The sequence below is a fragment of the Prionailurus viverrinus genome, chromosome A1, assembly GCF_022837055.1.
Source record: "Prionailurus viverrinus isolate Anna chromosome A1, UM_Priviv_1.0, whole genome shotgun sequence".
In the NCBI taxonomy this organism is placed as follows: domain Eukaryota; kingdom Metazoa; phylum Chordata; class Mammalia; order Carnivora; family Felidae; genus Prionailurus; species Prionailurus viverrinus.
In genome coordinates this window covers 48,886,765-48,910,746 of record NC_062561.1, presented here as the reverse complement: position 1 = coordinate 48,910,746, position 23,982 = coordinate 48,886,765, and the positions used below count along the sequence as shown (strand labels likewise).

Below are 23,982 nucleotides of genomic sequence, written 5' to 3'. Positions count from 1 at the left end.
GAACATGTCATAGACTCTCTGAACTTGGTGATCTCTCTTTTTGCAACAAAGCCAAAATAATTTCAACACTATTTTTTTAAACACCAAACAGTTTTCAAATGGTTTCTTAAACATTGCTTCAGCTTACTATTATAATGAATTTCTGACTTAGGTTTTTATAGCAATTTTATAGTTTGTCTAAGAATACTCACTTCACAAATGGTGGGGTCATATCTAGACCTTGGGGGCTTAAGACATTTAGGCCCAATTCATTTCCATCACATCACACTTAGTGATTCACTGATAATCACATATTTTTTTTGAGTTTATTTATTTTGAGGGAGGGAGGGAGGGAGGGGGAGAGAGAGAGAGAGAGAGAGAGAGAGAGAGAGAGAGAGAGAGAGAGACGCACCGCAGGAGGGGCATAGAGAGAGAGAAAGAGAGAATCCCATGCAGGTTTTGCACAGTCAGTGCAGAGCCCAATGTGGGGCTTGAACTCACGAACCATGAGATCATGACCTGAGCCAAAATCGAGAGTTGGATGCTTAACAGGCCAAGCCACGCAGGTGTTCCACTTAATCACATCTTATCCCCTGCTCCCCAGTTATGACATCATTAATTGCAGTAATTTAATGTGACTTTTTATAATGTCACATTTTTGCTCCAGGCTGTGATTTAAAAAAAAAAATGTTTAATGTTTATTTTTGAGAGAGAGAGAACGAGAACACAAGCATGGGAGGAGCAGAGAGAGAGGGAGACACAGAAACCGAAGCAGGCTCCAGGGTCTGGGCGGTCAGCACAGAGCCTGACACGGGGCTCGAACTCACAAACTATGAGATCATGACCTGAGAGCCAAAGTCACATGCTTAACCGACTGAGCCACCCAGGTGCCCCAGGCTGTGAGTTTTAAAAGCTGTTGAAGCCAAAATTCTTTCAGTATGGCTTGCACCCTTGATTTTAGGAGAATATGAAAAAGAAAATGAAATTTAACATTAAAAATGGATTTATACTAATAAAACAGCCACAGCCCATGTACAGTTATGAAAAACTCCTTTCTAATTGAGAAGATAAGTCTACTTAAAAATTTCTTTTATATGTAGAACAACTTTACTGACATAGTTGGCATGCCGATTCAACCTATCTAAAGTGTACAATTCAGTGGTTTTTGGGACAGTCACAGAATTGTGCAGTGTACCACCATCAGTTTTAGAACATAAAACCTACTTTTAAAAGTGGAGGTATTCAGGTATATCCTGGTTCTTTTCAATTTGGGGCTGTTATGAATAGAACTGCTTTTAAAAAGTATAGGTAATTGTAACAAAATAAGGAATCTTCAAATTAATGTCAGAATCATGTGTCTGAAAACTTTTCATTATATTGTAATTATTTCTCAGCTATTTAGAGACATTTTATGTCGGTGTGCTGAGCTGGGTATCTAAAGCTTTTTTGAAGTTTTTGGTTGTATCAGTGTCTAGTGTTTCTCCATTCCTGTTTTCGGCCATGTTTGCTTAAACAAATGAGTTTCCTATATTACTGTACAAGCTATAAACGTACACATGGTTCTTAAACATAGGTTGCATTTTTGTTTTAGCTTGTCAGGTTCATAGTAGACCCTGGGCAGAAAACTTTATCATTATTTATGGAACAGTGGTTCTCATTATTTGTTGCAGATTAGAATCACATGAGTATTTAAAAATAGTAATACCTTTACCTCCTCCTTGACGATTGTAATTTAATTGGTAATTTAATCCCACACGGGACCCAGGTGCCAATAGCTGGCATATTTAAGTTTCCTACATAATTCTCATGTGTGGCCAGGATTAAAAACTTGTTTTAGATTCTTGTTTTCAAAACGTTTGCAGCAGGAGCCTGAAGCTTAATTTTTCTAAACTAGTTTACTTTTCATTTATCTGTCTGATATCTCAAGAAAAAGTTGATGAACTCAAAGCTGGATTAGAAAATGGGGTGAGGCCCTGATTAAGTCTCCAGCTAGCACCTCTGAAGTTCATTTGCCACGTTGTTCAACTTTGTATCCTCAGTTCCAGCAAATGCCTACTCTGCCCAAGTTCCTTACTTGCCTGCCTTCCTTTTCTTTCTTTCCTTTTCTTCCTTTCCTTCTTTCTTCGATATTAAGTGCCTGCTGTCTGTTCCAGCACTGTTTTATATCCCGAGGACATAAACACAATTTGGAATCCTTCTTACATTTGAGTTGGCAAAAGATGCGTCATAAATATTTGTTGAATTGAATAGATTCACACCTGAGCCCTCCTGGCATACTGCTGTGCTATGCCTCAAATCCTGTGTAGAAATTACGATTTTTTTTTATATTCCAGGAACATTCCAAGCATTGTCTGTCACTTCCTCATTTGTCTGCTTCCCTGTTACATTCAAGGACATCCCAAATCTAGCCAGGCTTAAACCATCAGGATAAAGTTGGTTAGGACGTGTAATTCAGGTCTTATATCTCCATGTATCACAGACTCACATGGAGACTCACAGACTCACCTACCAACAACTGAGTTTTGGGTAATCTCAGAGTCAAGTTAGGTGATAAAGACCAGATGCTGTGACTTGTGGGTTGTAAGTCAGTGGAGGCTGTCCTGAGGACTTGTACAGCCTGACTACCAGGTCTTAGAACCCTGTCTTCTCTTCATCCCCATGGCATGTTTTATTTTCTGGGAGCAAGGTAGAAGGGGGACATGGTGTTATCCTCTACCAGTTTATAAATTCTCACTGGGTTGATTATCTCTCCTACGCTTGGATATTTCAGAGTTGACTTACCCCAGAAAAAGAATACTTACAGGTAGCAAAGTATCCACGTGAGTGCACCTGTACTCATGCACCGCCCCCCCCACCCCCATATTTAAGAATGAGAAAACAGTAGCGGAAGACAACAGTATTTTGTTTTAGTTTTTAATCAGTGATTTTGTTTTTACTTATTTGTAGCTTTCGCAGCCTCTCAGCATGTAGAAAATACCTTCTGAATACGATTAAACAGGTATGTGGTGCTGGGTGATGAGTCTTGTGCTGCTGCTAATGGAAATGTAAAATGGGGGGTGGGGAGAAAGATTGCAAAATTTAACAACACATTACTTCTTGTTGAGCCTTTGGTGCCACTCTTGGCATTATTAAAATATACATGAAGTACTGAATAAATGTTGACTAGAGTCATAGCATGCCCCGTGTTCTTAGGAAAATATTTTAAGAAATACATTCTGCCTTTAAAGCGAAGTAATTAAAGCTTAGGCATTGAGGTTTTTCCTTCACACTGCATTCCCTCCTGAATTCTTGCACTTTTTATTTGGGCTGTTTGACTTGTTTATTTCATTTTGCAAATAACACAGTCTCTGGACATGTGTGTATTTGTGTGTGCCTTTTCAAGGATTTGGTTTGTTTGGGAACTATAAGTATACCAAAGGAGCCTCTGTGGCCACCTTTAGAACAAAGCTTCCTAATTTCAGTGTCATTAAGTTAGCAGCTGGTGCAGCTGAATTCAAAGGCACATGCATGGTTATTGACTGTTTTCTCTGAAAACAGCCTGAACAAAGCATTTCCTTAAGCAATGTTGAGCAGGATTTGGAACTTCCTATGCCTCAGAAAAGTCTTAGAAAGGTTTATGGAATTGCAAAGGTCAACATTACTGCATGTGATTCACCTCTACCCCCAATCCATGGTATTTGACTCCTTTAAAAAAATCTTGTGTTTTAAAATCATATGGTCAGAATCCCTAAGCAAAGGAAAAAAAGAGAGAAAAAAATCCAGTTAAATACAATTATATCAGTTACTCTTAGATAATCCTTAGTAATGTCATAGGAGTGTGATAACACACATGCTAGTTAGTTTAAGAGCAAGAAAGTTTCAAATGTTGTGGCTTGCACTATAGCATTGATAGGCTACTCTTACATATTATGTTGTTTAGTTTCTTGTATATAGTTAAGGAGAGTAATCTTTTATATAAATGTGTATTCTATGAGTATCTTGGAAATGGTAAAGATCAGGAGTTGGCAAGAATTCATGCATTTTTATCAAAGTGATCATGCTTTTATTATTTTTATCATGTTTTCATTAATTTTCTTTAAAAATATTGACATATAATTGACATAACATGTTAATTTCAGGTGTACAACGTAATGATTCAGTGTTAGTATATATTGTGAGACGATCATCACAATAAGTATAGTTGACATCCATCGCCACGTACAGTTAGCACATTTGTCTTTCTTGTAATAAGAACTTGGAAGATATACTCTCTTAGCAACTTTTGAATATACAATACACTATCTACCTTTCTTTTTTTTTCTTTTTCTCTTTCTTTTCTTTCTTTCTTTCTTTCTTTCTTTCTTTCTTTCTTTCTTTCTTTCTTTCTGGAAAAGAGAGCAAGAGCATGAGCAGGGGAAGGGGAGAGAGAGAGAGAGAATCCCAGGTAGGCTCCATGCTGTCAGTACAGAGCTTGATGGGGGGCTTGAGCTCACAAGTTGTGAGATCATGACCTGAGCTGAAACCACGAGTTGGATGTTCGACCAACTGAGCCATCCAGGTGCCCCTACAATACAGTATTTTAAACTATATTCACTGGCTGTACATTAATTCCGCAGGACATGTTTGTTTTATAATTGGAAATTTGTACCTTTTGACCACTTTTACCCATTTCTCCCACCGCCACACCCTACGTTGTGTTTTCAATGAACATCTGCCATATACCAGACTCTGTTAAGTGCTAATAGGTATAAAAGAAAGGCATGATAATATGCAAACACTTAAGTAATAGTAAAGATGGAACGTAATTTGGTGAGAAGTTAGGTGGCATGGATCTGCTTTCCTCTTATTTCCAGGTAAATTTGTATTTTCAGATAAAATTTCCTTTATAGAGAGAGAACTCAGGTTGAGTGGAGAAGACTGAACACTATTCCTGCATTTCCATAATGTAGTGTAAGTTTTTGTGGTAGATTGTTCAGTTCTAAGGGGAAGGAAAATTTGGGAGGTGCTATTTATTAGATTGACATCATATTTTACATTCTTTTGTTTATACGTGAAGAGTTGCTCATATTTTTCCATCAGCACCAACTTAAAATCATTATACAGGGTCAGACTCCTGGCCAGTCAGGGAGAGTCTTGTCTCTGATGACACCATGAAGTGGTTGCCCTTTTAACATAGCCCACTGACATCTTAATGTCTTAAACTACCACTTGTTTCTTTTGAGTCCATTTTAGTTCACCATCCATTAAAAATAATTCTCGCACAGATTAATTTTATGTAGGTTTGCTACCTGCCATGTAAAGTAGTGATTTTTCCTTTTGTATGTGTTATTTCTTTTTCTTTCTAGTTTTAATGAAATATACCTGAGTGTATCTCGGCCAGCATTAAATGGTATAAATTGTATTATAAAGTCCCTGGAAATTAGGATCCTATAGATTATTTGGCTTATCTTTCTAGACCAAAACACTATATCATTTTCATATAGCTCTCCCACATCGTCATAATCATTAAATTGTTACATAGGTGTCGTGTTTAACATGCATTATTTAGTAAGGTCTGGTGGTTAATACTATGCAGAGCATCACAACTCTGTAAAGGTATAATGCTGTATGTTTTAGTTTCAGTTCTATTTGGATAGTGTTTATGTTTTATTAATATATTTTTTAATTTTTTTAAATGTTTATATTAGAGAGAGAGAGAGAGAAAGAGGGAGGGTAGAGAGAGGGAGACACAGAATCCGAAGCAGGCTCTGGGCTTCAAACTGTCAGCACAGAGTCCATCGTGGGGCTCGAACTCATGAACTGTGAGATCATGACCTGAGCTGAAGTCAGACACTTAACCGACTGAGCCACCCAGGCACCCCTGTTTTATTAACATTTTATGTGTTTCAAGAGTGTATTAGAAAAATATCTTTTTTGAGTTGTTCATAGTGACTTTTGGGTGCTAAGTTTATTAATAACTTGCCACCCATGATTCTATAAACATGTACACTGATAATTTTTCCATCATGAAATGACCTTGTGTTTTTCCATGAGGGAAATGTTCCAGACCCACTCCCAGAGTCTCAGGAGGTCCCCTGTATTGCCCACAGGGAGAGTTTTGAAACTTCACTGCCTTTCTCATTCCTTTTACCAAACAATGCCATTCTCACTGTCACCCGATTAATGTCTGTGTCCTTGAAACAATAGGTGTCTGTAGGTCAAGAACATCTCAGCTTCTCACTTGACCAGTTTGTAGCCCTGTCACTATCTAGTGCTATGCACCTCCTTCCCTCCTGCTTGCAGGCAGGTAAGTTTCTCTGGGTTAGGGGTGCCCTGACATCAGTGCTCTCAGAATCTGGTTACTTCCTGGCTTTTCTGAGGTCGGTGCCATCACCATGTCTCCCATGTCTGTTTTCATCTCCATTGACTAAGCTCAGGCTTCTTTTGCTAATAATCTCTTAACTGCTAAGTACAATAGTTTCATTGGTGATCTTATTTGACCTTGCTTTTGTTTTTGACATGGTTGGTTACTTCTTTAACTTCCCTTTCCATATCATTCCCACGTTCCTGCTTGTTCCTTTTGGTTACTTGTTAGTCTCCTGTATTGGTTACTCCTTCTCTTTTTGGCCCCAAAGTTGGTATTTGGAAGTGTGTCATCTTTCTCTCTCCTTTCTTAGTGTGCCCATTTGTTTCTGCATCTTCAAATTCTATCCATATGGTCATGAGTCCTAGAAAGACACCTTCACCTCTGGATTACTAGACCTGGAAGGCGAACACCCTGTTAAATATCTCCATCTGGATATATAATAGCATTTCAAAATCATCATATTCACAACTGTGCTCTTTATGTTTCTTCAGAAAGCTTTCATTTCCTATTTTTGTTAATGCATCTTTCACTGTCAGCTGCTAAATTCCCAACCCTTGATTCTCAATTTTTTTTTATTAAAAAAAATGTTTTTAAATGTTTGTTTATTTTTGAGAGACAGAGAGATAGAGCATGAGCAAGGGAAGGGTCAGAGAGAGAGAGGGAGACACAGAATCTGAAGCAGGCTCCAGGCTCTGAGCTGTCAGCACAGAGCCTGACGAGGGGCTCAAACTCACCAACCATGGGATCATGACCTGGGCCAAAGTTGGCACTTACCCAATTGAGCCACCCAAGTGCCCCTTTAATTCTTCTTTTTTAATGTGTATTTGTTGTTGAGAGAGAGAGAGAGAGAGAGAGAGAGAGAGAGAGGAGTACAAGTGGGGGAGAGGCAGAGAGAGAGGGAGGCACAGAATCCAAAGCAGGCTCCAGGCTCTGAGCTGTCAGCACAGAGCCTGATGTGGGGCTTGAATGCCTGAATTGTGAGATCATGACTTGAGCTGAAATCGGACACTTAACGACTAAGCCACCCAAGCGCCCCAGATTCTCAATTTTTGACTTGTTTTCACTCACCCTTCTGTCATCTGATTTTACCTCCTTAGTATTGTTCTGCTGTGATTTTATTTTTTTTAATAGATTATTTTCATAGTCTCATAACTGGTATCTTTACTTCCATTCGTTTTCTAAACTGCTTAGAAAAGATGCTGGGCTGAAATACAAGTATGACTCTTTCATTCTTTTGTTTAAAATATAATGATTCCCTGTCATTTATGTCTGAAACTTAGATAACTTTGTACCTCACAGGTCAGCTCCTGCCCTACCTTTCCAGCCTCTTCACAATTTGGGAACTTTGGTGTTAGGGGACCCCCAGCACTTTTTAGTGCTGCCCTGCTTTTGCACATGTGCTCTGTCAGAACCTGTCTTCCCACCTAATACATAACACTTGTACTCTCTCTCCTGGCCTCATCTAAAGTCTGTCTGATTCATTGAACTCACTCCATTGCTCTCTAGACTATGTTAGATTTTTTTTTTTTTTTTGGACACTTAACATTTACTTATGATGCTTAGTATAATGGATTGTTGTTATTTGTTAGCATTCCTTCTACCCCATTAAATTTTGGCTTTTTGGAGGGCCAAAACCTTTTTCTTTGTATTCACAGCCCCTGTTATAGTGCTTGGCACATAGTACGCATCCTAATAAATACAGTGGAAAGAAATAAATGAAAGAAATAAAAGTCAATAGTTGGTCAGTTAGTCAAAAAAGTTGTAAGAGTAGAGGAGCATAAAAGTGATATACGCATATCAAATATTTTATTCAAACATAAACTTGCAAATACATACTTTCTGACAAACCTTTGATACAAGGCCTCGACTTTTTCTCCCAGTGTGGATCCACAGACGTTTCTTACCAAAACCAAACCCATAGTGGATTGTCTATTTTTTCTGACTTTGAAGTAAAAACTTGGACACGCTCTTGCAGTTAATTATGATTAATTTTTCCCATTGTTGTACAATTATGAGGCCCATACCTTATTCAGTGCCAGTTTTTAAAAAATTGTATCTTTCATGAACTAATCTTTGGAAGTTTTCCAGGCATTCAACTTGCTTTTTATAGAAACCCACAGGCATCTTTTCATCCTCCTATTTCATTCATTTAAGTAACGCATCACTTAAGAAAATCACATTATAATAAGGTGTGACTGCATACGCAGGTTTAGGATCCGTGCTATTCTTACTAGAAGTGCGGTTCAGCTGATTGCGGGAGAAGTTCTCAGCCTGCTCAGGAAGGAGCCCGCTGGTCGGACTGTTCCTGGTGCATCAGTCAGTATGACTTACAACGGGAATGGAGGTCGTTGGTTCATCTGAACAGTTAAGTGGAAGTTGGTTAAAAACATTCTAGCATGTTTGTCAGATTGATGCTAAAAAGATGCTTATGTCTGTTGGCATTTTTGTAACTAGAAAAGTTTAATGCAAACTTGCCTGCTTTCCTGTGCATTTTCTCATCCACGTCATTTATAAAAATGTTAGATGAGACCCCTTTGAGCGCCTGTCTGCTTGGAGTCCTGCTTCTGCGTCTGTCTCTTGGTCATTTGTCTACGGCTTTAACCGCGGCAAAATGCGATTTTTAGAACTGGTCCTTGGTTTCTTCCAGTCTGTTGATTGCTCTCAAGTAGAGCGCTCGACCATGTTCTATCATTAATTCCTGTTTGTTTTTGTCCCTCAATACGTTGTTTTCTTCAGTGTTTGGAAGGTCTTCGTTTTGACAGCTCTGTGGCTGGGCACCCTGTTAACATCCTTCTGTGGAGTGGCTGGTTGCAATTAAAATTTTATATTTGACCCAGTGGTTTACAAATTCCACCTTGAGTTTTTAATTCTGTGATCATGCCGATCAGATTTTTGTTACATCTAGTTTAATAGTTAGGTTTAGACTGTCCCTTAGTTAATTACTGTTTGATTTAGTTCCTGCAACCTGTTTCGAAATATACGTTGATATTTTCAGTATTAATACTTCTCCTAATAAAGACCACAGAAACAGTTACTCAGTCTCTCTCTTTTTCTCTCTCATCTAAAATATATGCTTCACAGAAAATCTTACTTTGTTTCCAAAGGTGTTATCTTTTTGAGCAACATTTTTTACTTGCTTTGGAGCACTTTGGGAGGTTACTCACAAATTCCTTCTTGTCAAGCCTAATGAGCAGTTTGTCCTTGACCTGCTAATTTTTGAGGGTTTCCCTGTATTCCTTGATAGGGCTCATCCCAGATTGTGAAAAGCAGTTGGCTATTTATGTCCCCTCTGACCCTGGGCTTTAAACTTCCACGACAGCTTGGTCATTTTGGTCCATAGCGGATGTTTATCTTGGGCTCTGGCTTAGGGCTTTAAGATGGTCTTCAAAATACTTATGGTTTATTTTCTTTTTTTTTTTTTTTTTTTTAAATTTTTTTTTTCAACGTTTTTATTTATTTTTGGGACAGAGAGAGACAGAGCATGAACGGGGGAGGGGCAGAGAGAGAGGGAGACACAGAATCAGAAACAGGCTCCAGGCCCCGAGCCATCAGCCCAGAGCCTGACGCGGGGCTCGAACTCACGGACCGCGAGATCGTGACCTGGCTGAAGTCGGACGCTTAACCGACTGCGCCACCCAGGCGCCCCATGGTTTATTTTCTTAAAGCTGCGCGTTTCCTTTTTTTTTGCAACAATGTCCCATTTGTAAGGGTTAACTAGCAACCTGTTACAGCTGTCTACCAAGACTGGGGTGATGGTTTTATCTGGTTTGGCAGGACTTTTTCCCAATGGGCAGCTGTTTTTGATGTTTTCAGTGATAGGTCAAACTCTCCTGCCTGAGACCCAGAGGTATATATTCAGATTGCATTACCATTTTCTTGGTGGTTTTTTCCCCCCAGTATGTTAACTAAAACTGCGAGACTATTATCTAAAATGATTATCTCATAGTTTGTACCGGCTCTTTCTTTATAATATGTATATGAGTTGGTAATGGCTAGATTTCATAATGAAGGGAAATTATTTATGGATGGAGAAAGCATACTAGACTATTAGAGCATGTAGCTTAAGAAAGCAAGTGTTCAAAATATTCACCATCTGCTTCAGTAGACTTTATTAGAATAACATAGTATGGTCTGAAAACCCCCCAAAGGCATCTCCGTTTCCCCTTCATAGTCTCCTCTGCTAAGTATTTTCTCTGGGTCCACAGGCCTTACTAGACCGTGGATGTGCAGAGGCCACATCACTCCCAATGCACCTGCCTGCATCTTCCAGGACTTCCAGCCCCTTTTAAAATCTCCTCTGAGGGGCGGGTCCTCAGGGCCGCCTTCTGTGTACTGATGAATCTTTCCATCAGTTAGTTACCAGGAAGAATCTCTTGCATTTCAATCTGTATTTGGGTTACTAGTCTACTCTCAAAAATGAGGCATAATTCCTAAACAGGAAACATGCAGCTTTAAGAAAATAAACCATAGGTATTTTGAACACCATTTTGAAGACCTTATCCATAGGTATTCAGGGCCATTTAATGTGTACTGATGAATCATTCCATCAGCTAGTTACCATGGAGCGTCTTCTCAATTTCAGTCTCTTGCTCACTTCATAAAACTTATGAGAGAACTTCTCCATTGCTAATTCTAACTCCAGTAAGAACGCTAATTTTGTATATTTAGAAGGATCATTCAGAGTGCTCTGAATTGTCAACCCTTGAGCAGAAGAGGGAATGCCCCTTGAGGTCACACTCTGTAGCCAGGGTCCTAAGCAATGTGCCTCAGGCACTTTCTCCACATCACTCCTACACTGCTTTATAGTCTCAGAAAGTGGATATTTGTGCTGAAGCAAGGACATACAATACCGTTCTGAGTCTCTGGTGGCTGTGCATATCCACCCCCTTACCTGATAATATGGAGCACAGTACAACACAAACAGTTCTAAGATCCTCACCTTTGAGCCAAGAAACAGAAGCTTTCATGCAAATGGATACCAGAGGGGTCACCAGATTTCCACATCATCATAAATACCTAGATATGTGTCATTTCCTGTGTAGTCCCTAGACACTGTGATGGAGGTAAAGGAGAGTCCAGATGAATTGCTACGTAATAGAAATATTAATAACTTTGAAATAGTCCCGAGTCTAAAAGTTTCACATTTGAATTTCTCACTTTGAATAGTTTGAATATAATGTGATTTATTATATATTTTAGTGTATATGTGTATATACTAAGATGTAAGAATGTGCATATGAATTAGATACATGGTGGTATAGTGTGTGCATATGTATATATATGCAGTAATACAAAATAGATTGATACATACATGAATAAGTTGTGTATATGAATCAAACAGTGTGGTGTACATATGTGTATATATGCGTGTTGTGTTTGCATGTGAATCAAACACAGGATGGTATAATGTATATGTGTGTATGAACTCAACACAGTGATACAATGTGGATGTGTGAATCAGACACAGTATATGTGTGCATATGTGTTTTTGTGTATGATTCAGACACATGGTAGTATAATGTGTGTGTGTGTGTGTGTGTGTGTGTGAGAGAGAGAGAGAGAGAGAGAGAGAGAGAGAGAGAAAGAATCAGACTCAGAGTAGTATAATTGGATAAGATCCAGGATGTGAAAAAAACCATATAGATTCCAAAATAACAACATCTATGTGAGTGCACAAATCGTGCGATCTTTCTAGACATCACTAGTAAAAACTGAGAGTTTTACTAGCTCTAACTAAGGTCCTTTATGGTTTTGAGATTTGATGGTTAGTGTCGTCACTGTCACAGACTACCTAGCCCATTCTATCACTGTGTGAATCATTATATCTGTAATGACATTTAGAGTTGACCTTTCAGTATTCCGAATCTCCATTGTATCTTTGTTTATTAGCCTCTGCAGGAGAAAGACATAATAACTCTAATTTCATGATTATTTCTCTGAACTATGCCCAAAAAGGTCCTGGTTTTTATAATTAAGGGAATCTAATACTTCCTTGGCTATACTATCAAAATCAAATTTTCTAAATCGTTGCATTAACATAAAGAAAAAATGGCAGCGATCGTGTGTCTTCTTGTTAAGGCTACGTGGCTATATAATACCTAACTAAAAAATCTTTGAGTGAGTGAAATCCTTGAGGGCAGTATTCGTCTTTGTTGGCTCTGGATAGTACTTGCCACATGCTGGATACTTAGCAAATATTTATGGAGTAAACAGATCATTGTAAATTGCATTTGAAAAATTCATTCTCATATATATGCCCCTGTGTTCTCTCAAGATTCCTGTCTGATGTTTAGGTTGGGACTACTGGAGAGAGGTATTTCCTGCCATCCTGTCTGCAAGAAGGCAGTGCCATGGAGATGCTGTTTGTGACAGACATAGAGGGATTGAGGGGCAGTGGGAGTAGAATGTTAGTGCCTTTCTCTCTTTTGGGAACAGTGATTGCACCCCTTTTAGAGGAACCATCTTAAACCAGTGAACCAAATTATTTCATTAGTTCTATGTCCATACAATCATATGGGGGCTTTTTCTGCAGGCATAAATCTTATGTCCATTGGGCACTGAAGCAGTTAATCTAAACGCTGTCTTTTGGAATCGAAGTGCAGTGTGGACGTAGCACTGAGTTATGTTGCCAGAACATCAGAAGGTCCTATTTTTTTTTTTTCTATAGAATATTCTCTTACTAGCATGTGGTTACTCTAAAAGGAGGTGAAAAATTCTATAAGGGAAAATTATCAACATTATAAGAATATTTGGTGATCCCATAGAGAGCACCTCTTCTGTTGCATGAATGCCTTACACATTTTTCTTTCAATTTCAGAAACCATTGACACATTAATTATTAGGTGTAGTGGTAATTAATTTTTACTTTGATACTGTATGCCAGCTTTCTTGTGGAAAAGGAGCAAACGTGAGAAATAATGCTTTAAAAATCTGATTATCGGTTATCACAGACATTCTTCAGGAAGATATTTGGCCCTAAAATGAATGAAATGAGAACATGTTACGTAAGGTTAGTATACCTAGCAGTTTTGATGTCCTTGAAGTTTAGCACAAAAAATGCTAATACAGACTGGGGTGCTCGATACTGGCTATAGGTTAGCTTTTTTAGTTCAGGCCTCTTTGCAGGGTTTTGAAATTTTTGCATGAGGTTTGTACTGCACTTAACCTTACAAAGGAGGCTTCCTCTGGAGTCAAAATGAAACTGAATATTCATATTAGGGGTGGTGGGGAAAGAAAAAATGTCCTCCCGTTAGAAGCAGACTGCATGAGAGTTCTGCCAACTGGCCTGTTTGTGAGAACTAGTGAAGTCATCAGTGCAGAGCTATTTTAATACACTGACACGGTGCTTCAAGGCAGCTGGAGGTGCGGCACAGAGGAAGCTCTGAGAGAGAGGTTTGCAGAAGCAGAAAATTTTCCTGCTGACTGACAGCATCAGCATTTCACACCGGCTGGGACTCTGACATCTCTGGGAAGCATGAGGGCGAGTGTAATGGCCCAGGCAGAAGGAGGGGAAGAGGAGTTTTAGTTATTACAGGTTATCCGAAGCAGTGTCTCAATATCAAGATGCCAAGACTGTCCCACAGAATGGGTTGCCATGGGTAAGGAGAACGGGATGGCGGAAAGCTGGAGATGAAATCTTTTGTTTATAGAGCGAGGTGGTTTCTTTTTCTTTTTTCGTTTACTTGAAAAGGTTGCAGATGCAAAGCCTGCCCTTTTGCTGATGCAATCCTGTAGGAGATTGAGCAAAGTAAAGGAAGTGGGAGATATGTATACATATATACATATATATATATGTGTGTATATGTGTGTGTGTGTGTGTGTGTATATATATATATATATATATATACATATATATATATATATGTATGTATAATTTATCAGTATCTTGAAAACAAATGGATTACTGTGCTGGACAGGCCCAAAGTGGGAGAATATCCTGTTAAGTTGCATTTTCAAACCCTTAAGAAAAAGATCTGTCACTTGTGAAGAAAAAAGTTTTTAACCTGAAATGCATTTTAATTTTCGGATTTTGAACTCTGCCGTGTGGACCCTGTCATTCAAGATCCTTCAGAAAAGCATAAATGAGTATTTGATTAGAGAATCATCTACCGGATGCTATTTTAACCACTTCCGAAACCATCTAAAAGTGTACACAGAGCCTCATCCCTTTAGAGACTGAGAAAAAGTCCACATACATCAACCAAATGGAGGTAAATTCAGACATAATGAGATACTGAGTTTGAGGGTAAGAAATGAACTCTTTTTCAGCTTCACTGATGCAGGTATTTTCAACCCCCAAAGTAAGGTGTTCTCTGATTAGTAGCTTCTCCTACAACGGGGAGTGAATCAAAGCAGACACTCTTTAGCGTGAGGGCACTCAGGGGTCACGACTGTGAAAAGCTGCCATGATTCAACCCCAGTTGAGCAATGGGAAGCCAGAGACAGGAAGCTGCCTTGTTTATTAGAAGTAGGGTAACCACAGTCTCAGACAACTCAGGAAGATTCTGCTGGCACTTTCATTCTGAACAGCAGGCCCTGGTGCAAAAGAAAAAGAAGCAGCCAAGGTATTTGGCATAGGTGTTTCTATATTACTGACACATGAGGAGCTCCTGTGTACTTCTTAAAATTTTTAGCTTCACAGGCACAGCCCTTGACGTTTCTTACTCGTTGTTAAAAGTTTAACAAAGCTCTCCTATAAAGTCAAGGTTCAAGACACTGCATGGCCTTCATTTATGCAATGTGAAATCCAAGTAACGTAACCTTTATTTAGGTGACTGCTTCCTTCAGACTATTCCAAAAGACTTTTATCCAGAGATTTCCATCATGTTTCAGCAGGAAGATCAAAACTGCCTTGGGATTCCTAGGAAGGTTGGGGAAGGGATTGCAAAGTAATTTTTTATTTGACAAAATTTGGGGCATCACTTGGAACTTTTGCCCTTACAGATGAAAAAACTGAGACCCAAAAGTGTCTTTCTCACCTGAAACCTCACAGTCTAGGAAGTATCTTGGAAATTAGATATATGAATTGAATTACGAAGTACTATATGTCCAATAGTAGACTTGCCATTTTGGGGGCAAATTAAGAAACAGTGCAGTGGGGTTAGATTAAGGCTTTCTGGGATGTAATTTATGCTTTCTCTGATACTTAGAAGGTACTTGAGGATTCATGAGATTTGGTGTAGTTTTTAAATGTTGGGCTTGAAATCTATCTCACCCATTATTGCTGTGGGACCTTGGACAAGTGACTTAATGTCTGTGGGCTTCAGTTTCCTCATTTGTAGTGTAAACTCAATAATAGAACCTATCTAAAAGGATTGTTGTGATGTTTTGAAAGAATAGATCTTGCATACCTTAGCTTGGTGCCTGGTGTGTAGGAAGAGCAAAAGAAATGTAGACTTGTGATGACTAATATTGTTACTTTGTTGTTCAGTACTTCAAGGCCCTTGTTTGAAAGATGCATTTTCCTTTGTGTCATCTACACAAGGGACCAAGGTCTAGATTTGGCCCACTGCCCTCACCCCTGCGTCCTGGAAAGTTAGTTTCCCTTCTGGTGGACTGAAATAAATGCTCTGTAAGGAATAAAGATCGAGAAATTAAAACCTGTGAATAGAGATCAATGAACATTTCAGAGAGAGTAGATAATAGGACTAATAGCCCCAAGTTCATAGTGGCAGGTTTCATTCATGGTCATTTTGTATGTTCAGATTTCCTCTTTCCTTCTACATCTAACTCTGGGCTGTGTATGGGTATGCACATACTTTCATATATTTTTATATGTTGCTTTTAAGTGATCAAATTATGAGAAACATTTTGTTGTATCTGTTTTACAGATGAGAAAACTGAGGCTCTAAGAAACTTAAAATAAATTACATACAGTTAGGAGAGGTGGTTCAGTTGGTTAAGTGTCCGACTTGATTTTGGCTCAGATCATGATCTCATGGTTCGTGGGTTTGAGCCCCGCGTCGAGCTCTGCGCAGACAGTTTGGAGCCCGCTCGGGACTCTCCCCCTCCTCTGTCTCTGCCCCTCCCCCACTCAGTCTCACTTGTGCTTTTTCTCACTCAAAATAAGTAATTAAACTTAAAAAAATTATGGAGGGTGAATTCATCTGCTGTTTCATTTTTTTTTTTTTTAATTTTCTCCCTCCCTGTGTCCCCATATCTCCTCTCATTTCATTTCTTCCTCCTGAGTGTATATTCTTGGCTTTTTTCCTTTTTGCTCTTTGTCTTTCTCTTTTCCCTTTGCATGTTACCATTCCCCTCTTTTATTTTCCTGATTTCTCTGATGTATAGCAAAAATAACTTTGGAGACGTTGCTGTCTCTAATAATATTTGAATTCTTATGCTAGTCTTAAAAGCAGATGATCTGTTTTCTCTCAGAGGTGTTGAATTAAGTTGCAGTTTGTAGCAAATGATGTAACTCATCTCTCTTGTGTGTCCATGACTAGCTGATAGGACAAGTAATTTGCTACTCCTCTTCAAGAGGTGGAGGCAAGTCATTGACACAGCTGGAAGATTCGCTTCTTCAGTGATAGATAATTCAACTTACACGAGCGTTCTGGTTCTAAAAGACATCATAGTAGCCACCCTTTTGATTGTTTTAAATCTGTCTTTTTGGTACAAAACCTGCTGTAACCTGCTCTCTGAGAGTCCAGTGAAATTAGCCCCTTTTCAGAAGTGATGGGAGGAGGTCAGGGTTTTCTCTTGGTCTATGGGGATGGGGCGGAGACTGTGGACAGGAGGCCCCTGAGCTCTGCTTGTGTCTCACCGTCTCAAACTGGCTGTTCCTGTTGCACTTTGTACCTACCCATGCACACACACAGCCCCTTGCCCTGGCTTTTTTTTTTTTTTTTTTTTTTTTTTTAATTACAAAGACCATGTGGAATTACCTTTATGAAGACAAGGGAAATAGAAAAGTTAGATGTTCAGGAACAAAAAGCTTAAAATTGGGTCCTAGATCGTGTTCGTAAAATTCCCTCATCAGTTTTCAACAGCTTGGGCCTGGCAGCCCAGCATAGTCTGTAACCCTCTTTCTTGCTCTCCTCAATGGCTCCCAGCAACTTGAATAACTCTGAGCTCTTAAGTTATGCAGAGTACTACAACTTTTCTCTGGCTCTGATGACCAGACCCAGCTCTGGACCTCCTTTTGCCCACGTAAAGGCCGTATTTTCTGAGTCTTCTGTTTCCTTCTTTACTAGGCCCCACAGTGGCAGGGGAAGAATGCAGACTTCTGTTACACGGAGTTGAATTTCACTCCCCTTCCCTCCCAGAGGAGGCAGACATGGCTTCTCAATATTTTTCCACTCTTCTTTTACATGTAGAATTATAGCCAAAACAAATTACGGTCATCTTGGCTTTTTGGTTGACTAGATTTTTGATGAGTTGGAGTTGACTGTAACTTTGAAAGAACATTTTTTAGTTTGACAATATAGCTGGGTAGCCCGGTTTTCTTTTTCGCAGATTACTTTTCTGATCCTATTTGTAGACCAAAGCATGGCAAATACTTGAACAACTTTCACTTCTGTCTGTGTAGGAAACTCTTGATGTTAAATAGGATTCTTCTACAGTCAAAGGGGTATACTGCATAATTTCACACCTAGTGCCATATAAGTTGGATTTCTTATTCATCACACACCATATGCAGTGTTATTAATCTTTACTGTAAGTAGAATGACAAGTGAGCAATAAAAGCAGGCCTTAAAAAAAAAAAAACACTACCAACAAACATACAAGAAAAAAACTCCCTAGCAGATGCTTCCGAAAGAAGTGACAGTCAGTGAAATGTGGGTTACATGTATGTTGCATAACTGATGCACTGATGTGTATGCTCAATATGGTCCTCGGTTTTCACTTCAGATCACAGTGTGGTCTCCGTTCTTTTCTCCTTCTCCCTCTCTGCTCTCTGCTCTCCCTTCCTTCCTCCTCCGCACTTCCCACAGCTCTTAAATCCTATTCAAGCATCTTCTCTGGGTGGGAACCCCTGGACTCTTCTTCCTCTGCCCTCTTCCAGGCGGATGTTGCATTTGTCTGTCTGTGATCCCAGGCACACTCATCTTTGCTCAACGGGGTTGAGAATAGCCTTTGAAGGTGGTTGGCACTGCTCGAGCGAGATGGTTCCTGTTTCCTCTGCCTTTCTTGTACAACCCAGGGTGGCTCATGGGGTTGTTTTGTCTGTTGTTATCCATGCCTGCTCTGCCAGCTGCACCTGGAACTTGTTCCCGGGCCTTATGCATGCAACCGTTTATCCTGGCCCTAGGGTTGGTGCTTTAGAGCTATTGCCTCCTGGCCGCCTACTGCCTAGAACAACTGTGTTTAGGGTAAATTGATGCTGTTGTTTTTCTTCCAACTGTCACCATTGCTTATCCATACCCTTCTCTGTTAAACGAAAAATATTCCGTGGACACATCTTGACTGTTTCATGTGCTGAGGCTTGGTGAGCCCTGCCTACAGAGAAGTTAAGACCAGCCCAGAGGGAGAAGGGCTTTGTTATTTCAACCATGGGGAGTAGGTTAATGGGTGCTGATTATGCCCACAATTTGTTTCCATACTCTGGGGATGAGCATCATATGTTCATGGTGGTACAGAAACCAGAGCTGCTGGGGTAAGCCTTGTTGCTTTCTACTGCATCTTGTAAAGAACCAGGAAATTACAATTTACAACTATCTTCAAATACTCTGATGGCAAGGCAAATGCCTTGCACTGATTTGTTATTGTAGCCCATCAGCAGAAGGCATCATTTTTTCTTCTCCTTCTAAATAAATTGTGTTGCAGCCAAGGTTTTGCTTTTTAAAGACATTTAAGTAAATGGAGTAGATTTGAGAAACTGATGTCTAAATTTCCAACTTTTGTGTTGCTAAGACTGCGAGGCATTTTGTTGAGAATGTACAGGGAAGAATTTGACTTATTAAAACTTCAGGTTAGCTTGCCTTTGGTAGTTTTTCTTAACATGATTTTTTCTGTCACTTTTAAAATATTTTTGTAATGTTGTCAATCGCTGGTATCCTGGGACTTGAGATGTTTTGTTCATTGTTGCCTATTCTGCTAAATGCTCTTGAGCAAGAAATTTAACTTTTGTCTTAACTTCCCTGTCCATAAGATGTTAGTTACTATGCTTATTCCCCACTTTTTCATAGAGATGTCAGGATGCTTTGGCACCATTGTCATGTGTAAATACAAAGTATAATATTTTAATGGAATTTTAATTTTCTTTAATGTCAAATCTTTGCTCACTGATTTTTAGTCAGGATAGATGTGCAGTGGAAATGTTCAAGCTCGTGAGTCATATTTCTTAGTAAGACAGTAGACCTATTCCTTATGCTTTGAGAAATGGGGCAAAAGCAATTCTATCAAGAATGGAAAGTACACTATCCAGTGAGTGAAAGCCCCTGATGTTAATGTATTCGGTAAAATATATGAGCGCACTGATGTGTCCAGAATGGCATGAATGGGGAGGCCACACAGCTAGGAGAAAATGTCTAGGCAGGGATGCCTGGGCTCTGATCTTGACGTGGTCTCCCATTAGCTCTGTGCTCCTGGGTAAGTTAGGGGTTGTTTTCTTATTTGTAAAATGAGTCGTTTGAGCTTGCTAATTCCAAAGTTCCCTTGTGTCATCTTAAAACCAAGTTTCTATACCCTGCCCTTCCTTGCCAGCCTCTCCTGTCAGTGTCAGGTCTTGGGGCTGGGCCCACTGCAAAGAAGCTGATGCAGAGACGTCCGTGAGTGCCACACTCTGTGGGACGTATGTTGCCAGTGAAAAAGGAGTCCGGCTCCTGATGATAGTGCCTTTAGTGTTGTTGTTATTGTTGTTTTGTTTTGTTTTTTGAGAGAGAGAGCGAGCGAGCCAGTCGCATGTGCGTGTGCATGCTCGCAAACAGAGGAGAGGCAGAGAGAAAATCTTAAGCAGACTCCATACCCAGCTTGGAGCCTCATGACTGTGAGATCATGACCTGAGCCAAAATCAAGAGTCGGATGCTTAACCAACTGAGCCACCCAGGAACCCCTACCTTTAGTGTTCTTTAAATAATACTCTGTATCATGTATCCATTACTTTTGGCCAAAGTGTCTGGAAGCTTACATGATGACACTGAGTTAGTTGCTTTGACTTCTTTTTGTGAATTGTCCTAGCTGCTTTGAGTAGCCTAGTGGTTTTTAAATTTTGGAGTTAGGGGTCGACTTTATATGTTTTGTTTTTAACCCACTTTGGTCTAAGAATTTTGATACTGTGAGTAGTCTGAAATACCCCTTGAAGGTATACTGGAGCAGTTTCAAATTCAGCATACTACCTTAATCATGTTTTATAGGATGGAATACATGGAAAATTTACTGGGATTGGAATTTTATTAAAAAAAATATGACTCATGTTACTTTTCTTACAACTAATAAAGAAACCTTTAAATGTGCATAGCAATATTCTGTAGTCTTTAATCCCACAAAGTAAATTTATCTCGTTTCTCAATGAATATGAGTTTCTAGGTCCCATTTTACCCTTTATCCTGACCAAAATGCAGATATGCCACAAGATTTTCTTTTTCCTCCACCTCATTTTCCCTCTCAACAATGTACTAATATGATTTTAAGCAATATTTTTAGCATTTTTTTTTTGTTGTTGTTCAACGAGATTTATGTGATAATGTTAAGCTTTATAGCCATTCCTTTTACTTATTGAACATCTGTTGTGCTCAAGGTCCAGCATCCAGGTGTATGACCTCCACTTTTTCTAAAGCATTGTCCTGGCTGTTACTGAAGCCAGTGGAGACAGTATGTTGAGTGAGTAACAGCACCAACCTCTTACTGCTTGCTTGGCTTGTGGCTTTGAGCAGTCTTACCTTCTCTACCCTGGTAGGATTATTGAGAACATGAAATGAAATAGTTGAGAATTCTGTCTATTACAAGGAATATGGGGGTGCACAGGTGGTTCAGTTGGTTGAGCGTCCAGCTCTTGATTTCAACTCAGGTCACGAGCTCACGGTTCGTGATCTCATGGTTCGTGATCTCACGGTTCGTGATCTCAGGGTTCATGTTGGGCTTTGGCACAGACAGTGCAGAGCCTGCTTGGGATTCTCTTTCCCTTTCTCTGTCCCTCCACTGGACAAGCTTGCTCGCTTACTCTCTCTCTCTCTCTCAAAATAAATAAACCTTAAGAAATGTAAAATATTACAAGGAATATGTATTAAATATATTATGAAGTATGTTTAGATATAGTTTTTCACCACAAATGGCCAATGAAATTTTTTTTGCTATAAATATTTTATTTAATAGCTTATATAAGATAGTAAGTGTACTTTGATACTTAATCTAAAGTGTACTTTGATGCCTTGATTTAGGTGTTGCAGTTTATTTTAGCAGGTATCTGAACATGCTCATTATGAACATATGGCCAAGAAAACCAAAAAAAGTGTAGATAATAGAGTTTCCTGATTGATGCAAGGGCTTTTTCCTGTTTAGGTATAAGTTAATACACATGAGCTTTCTTACTGATTGCTGGTATGGCGATGGTAGATGTAGAGTATAAGGCAGCCAGGGAAGACTCTGGAGGTTTTAGAGGGAAAAAGCAAGACTGTGGGTTGGCAGAGGTGATGAGAAAGGCCTAGAGCCAGGGAGTAGAGTATATTGGGTAGTTTATGAGGCAGAAGTGAGCAGAGTACATGCAAAGGAGAGAAAGCTAGTTGCCCTCCAACTTTTCATATGAGCCATAGTAATGGGAGAAACAGACAGGTACCAGGAGGGCTGACCTTATCTAGAGGGGGTACATTTGATTCTGTTTAATTATTTCTCATGGCTGTGATGTTCAAATAGCATTCACTTTAACACTTTGGAAACTGGAATAAGAACTTGCTTCAGGGGAAGAATTCTTCCTTTGAATCGTGTGTGATGTGATCTGGCCAAGATGGTGGAGTGTGGTGTTGGGCAGTGTAGATAGTCTGCTTCCTTGGAAGTTAACTTGATTCTCAGCTTTGATGGATGGACCCGTTGTTATTTCCTTTCCATGTATCAAAAAACTTATTTTCAGTACTAGTCTTCTCATAAGTGGGGCCAGTAGAAAAGCTTAAAAAAAAAAAAAACTTAGAATAATTGATTAAAAAATGTAAATTCTCAGAATTACCTGATGGGAAGCAGGTGGGCAAACCATAAAAATGCATATCTGTGGCACTATATCCTACAAAAACTTACACAGTATGTACCATGTTTCTGATACCGTTGAATCCTCACAATTACTCTGAGAAGTTACTGTATCTTCCTTTTTTTTTTTTTTTCTTTTTTTAATACATAAGGAAACCGAGGCATTGAAAGGTAAAATAATTCGTTTTGGGCCACACACTTAGAAGGTTTGAGAGCCAGACATGGAATTCTTATCTTCTTATTCTACTTTTCTTTTTATTTGACCTCACTTCTACTTCTTTCTACTTGATCCCAATTCTGTCTTTCTCTTTCTTTCTCTCTTTAGGGGTCCGTTTGGTGTGAGTGGTGATGGTGCTTTTGATCTTCTGATGATAGTGGACTCCATCCCACTCCTCAGTCCATGCTCCACCTCCCTTCCTGGTACCCTAAGGCTCTTCCCCTGTTTCGCTGTTTCACTTTCTTTTTCTTCCATCCCTCCCTCTGTTCCTCTCTTTCCTTGCCTGCTCCTCACCAGCAGCCCAGCACACTCTCCCAGGTCCCTGAAATATGTCCCTTGATATGGAGGAGACCTTGCGGAGTTATCTGTGGTGTTTGTAAGTGTGTGTGTTTACTTTCTACAAGTGGTTTTATGCTATAAAACTCATTTCCTTTTCTTACAGTTCACCCAATTCTGTAAGTTCCGTTTATGTTGCTATTAGTTCTCACTTCTGGGTAGTATTCTGTAACATCCACCTACCATAATTTATTTTTCCATTCCCTAGTGGAAATCTTGAATGCCTTTAAGTCCCAGTACTACAGTCTTGCCTGAAACATTTCCCAGAATGTGTCCTTAGGAAGAGTGAAGTTACCTGATCATAGAGGGCATAAACACACTTCATTTCATTAATTATTGCCATATTTTTATTTTTTCCACAATTGCTGTACTAGTTTAAATATCTACCAGCTGTCTGTAAAGTTTTCCCTTTCCCCAAACGACTGCCCAAACTTGTTATTATTCTCTTTTTTAATTGTCTTCATTCTGATCAGCATAAAGTAATATGTGGTATTTAGATGTGTATTTACTTCTAGTGAGTTTTCACTTCTCCCTTAGACTCTCTCCCTCATTAGAATATATCTTGCCTTTATTGAAATTCAGACCCTTATTAATTCTTACTTGAATGGTTGAAATGCCATTCTGACTGGAGTCTCTGCCTCTCACTTGCCAACTTCCCTGCTTGCTAAGATTCATCCTCTTAAACTTGTCACATGGGTCCTCTGCTCAGAATCTCTAATGGGTTCACATCCTCTTTGGTGTCAACTCTTCTTGTGTAAATTGCACGCCCCACCACACCATGTGGTTGGACTCAGTGTGTTCTCGGTCTTGACCCCCGTGGCTCCCTGTGACCCCTGATACGTATTAGGTCTCCTCACTGTTCATTACTCCACGTGGAATACCCTCCTGCTTCTATCAGAAATTTTCTTCATTTTATCTTTTAGTTTTGATGTTCATCAAGATTTTGTTTGCACATAGTTTACAAAGTCAAAATTGACCAACAGAGATTGTGAAGACAAAGCAGCAATTC

General features: G+C 39.4%; 1 protein-coding gene across 7 annotated transcripts in view; it reads left to right on the top strand.

Annotated features, from left to right (window-relative positions):
- The window catches only part of KLF12 (KLF transcription factor 12), a 442,889-nt gene that overhangs the window by 58,451 nt on the left and 360,456 nt on the right, over positions 1–23,982 (top strand). For 4 of the 7 annotated variants that reach the window (XM_047859507.1, XM_047859563.1, XM_047859534.1 and 1 more), the window contains exon 2: positions 2,926–2,977. The exons of 2 other annotated variants lie outside the window; for them this stretch is intronic. The gene's annotated coding sequence lies outside the window, so the exon portion shown is untranslated. Of the gene's footprint in view, positions 1–2,925; positions 2,978–13,563; positions 13,697–23,982 lie in introns of those variants that run through there. One more of the 7 variants, XM_047859550.1, reaches the window with a different exon arrangement.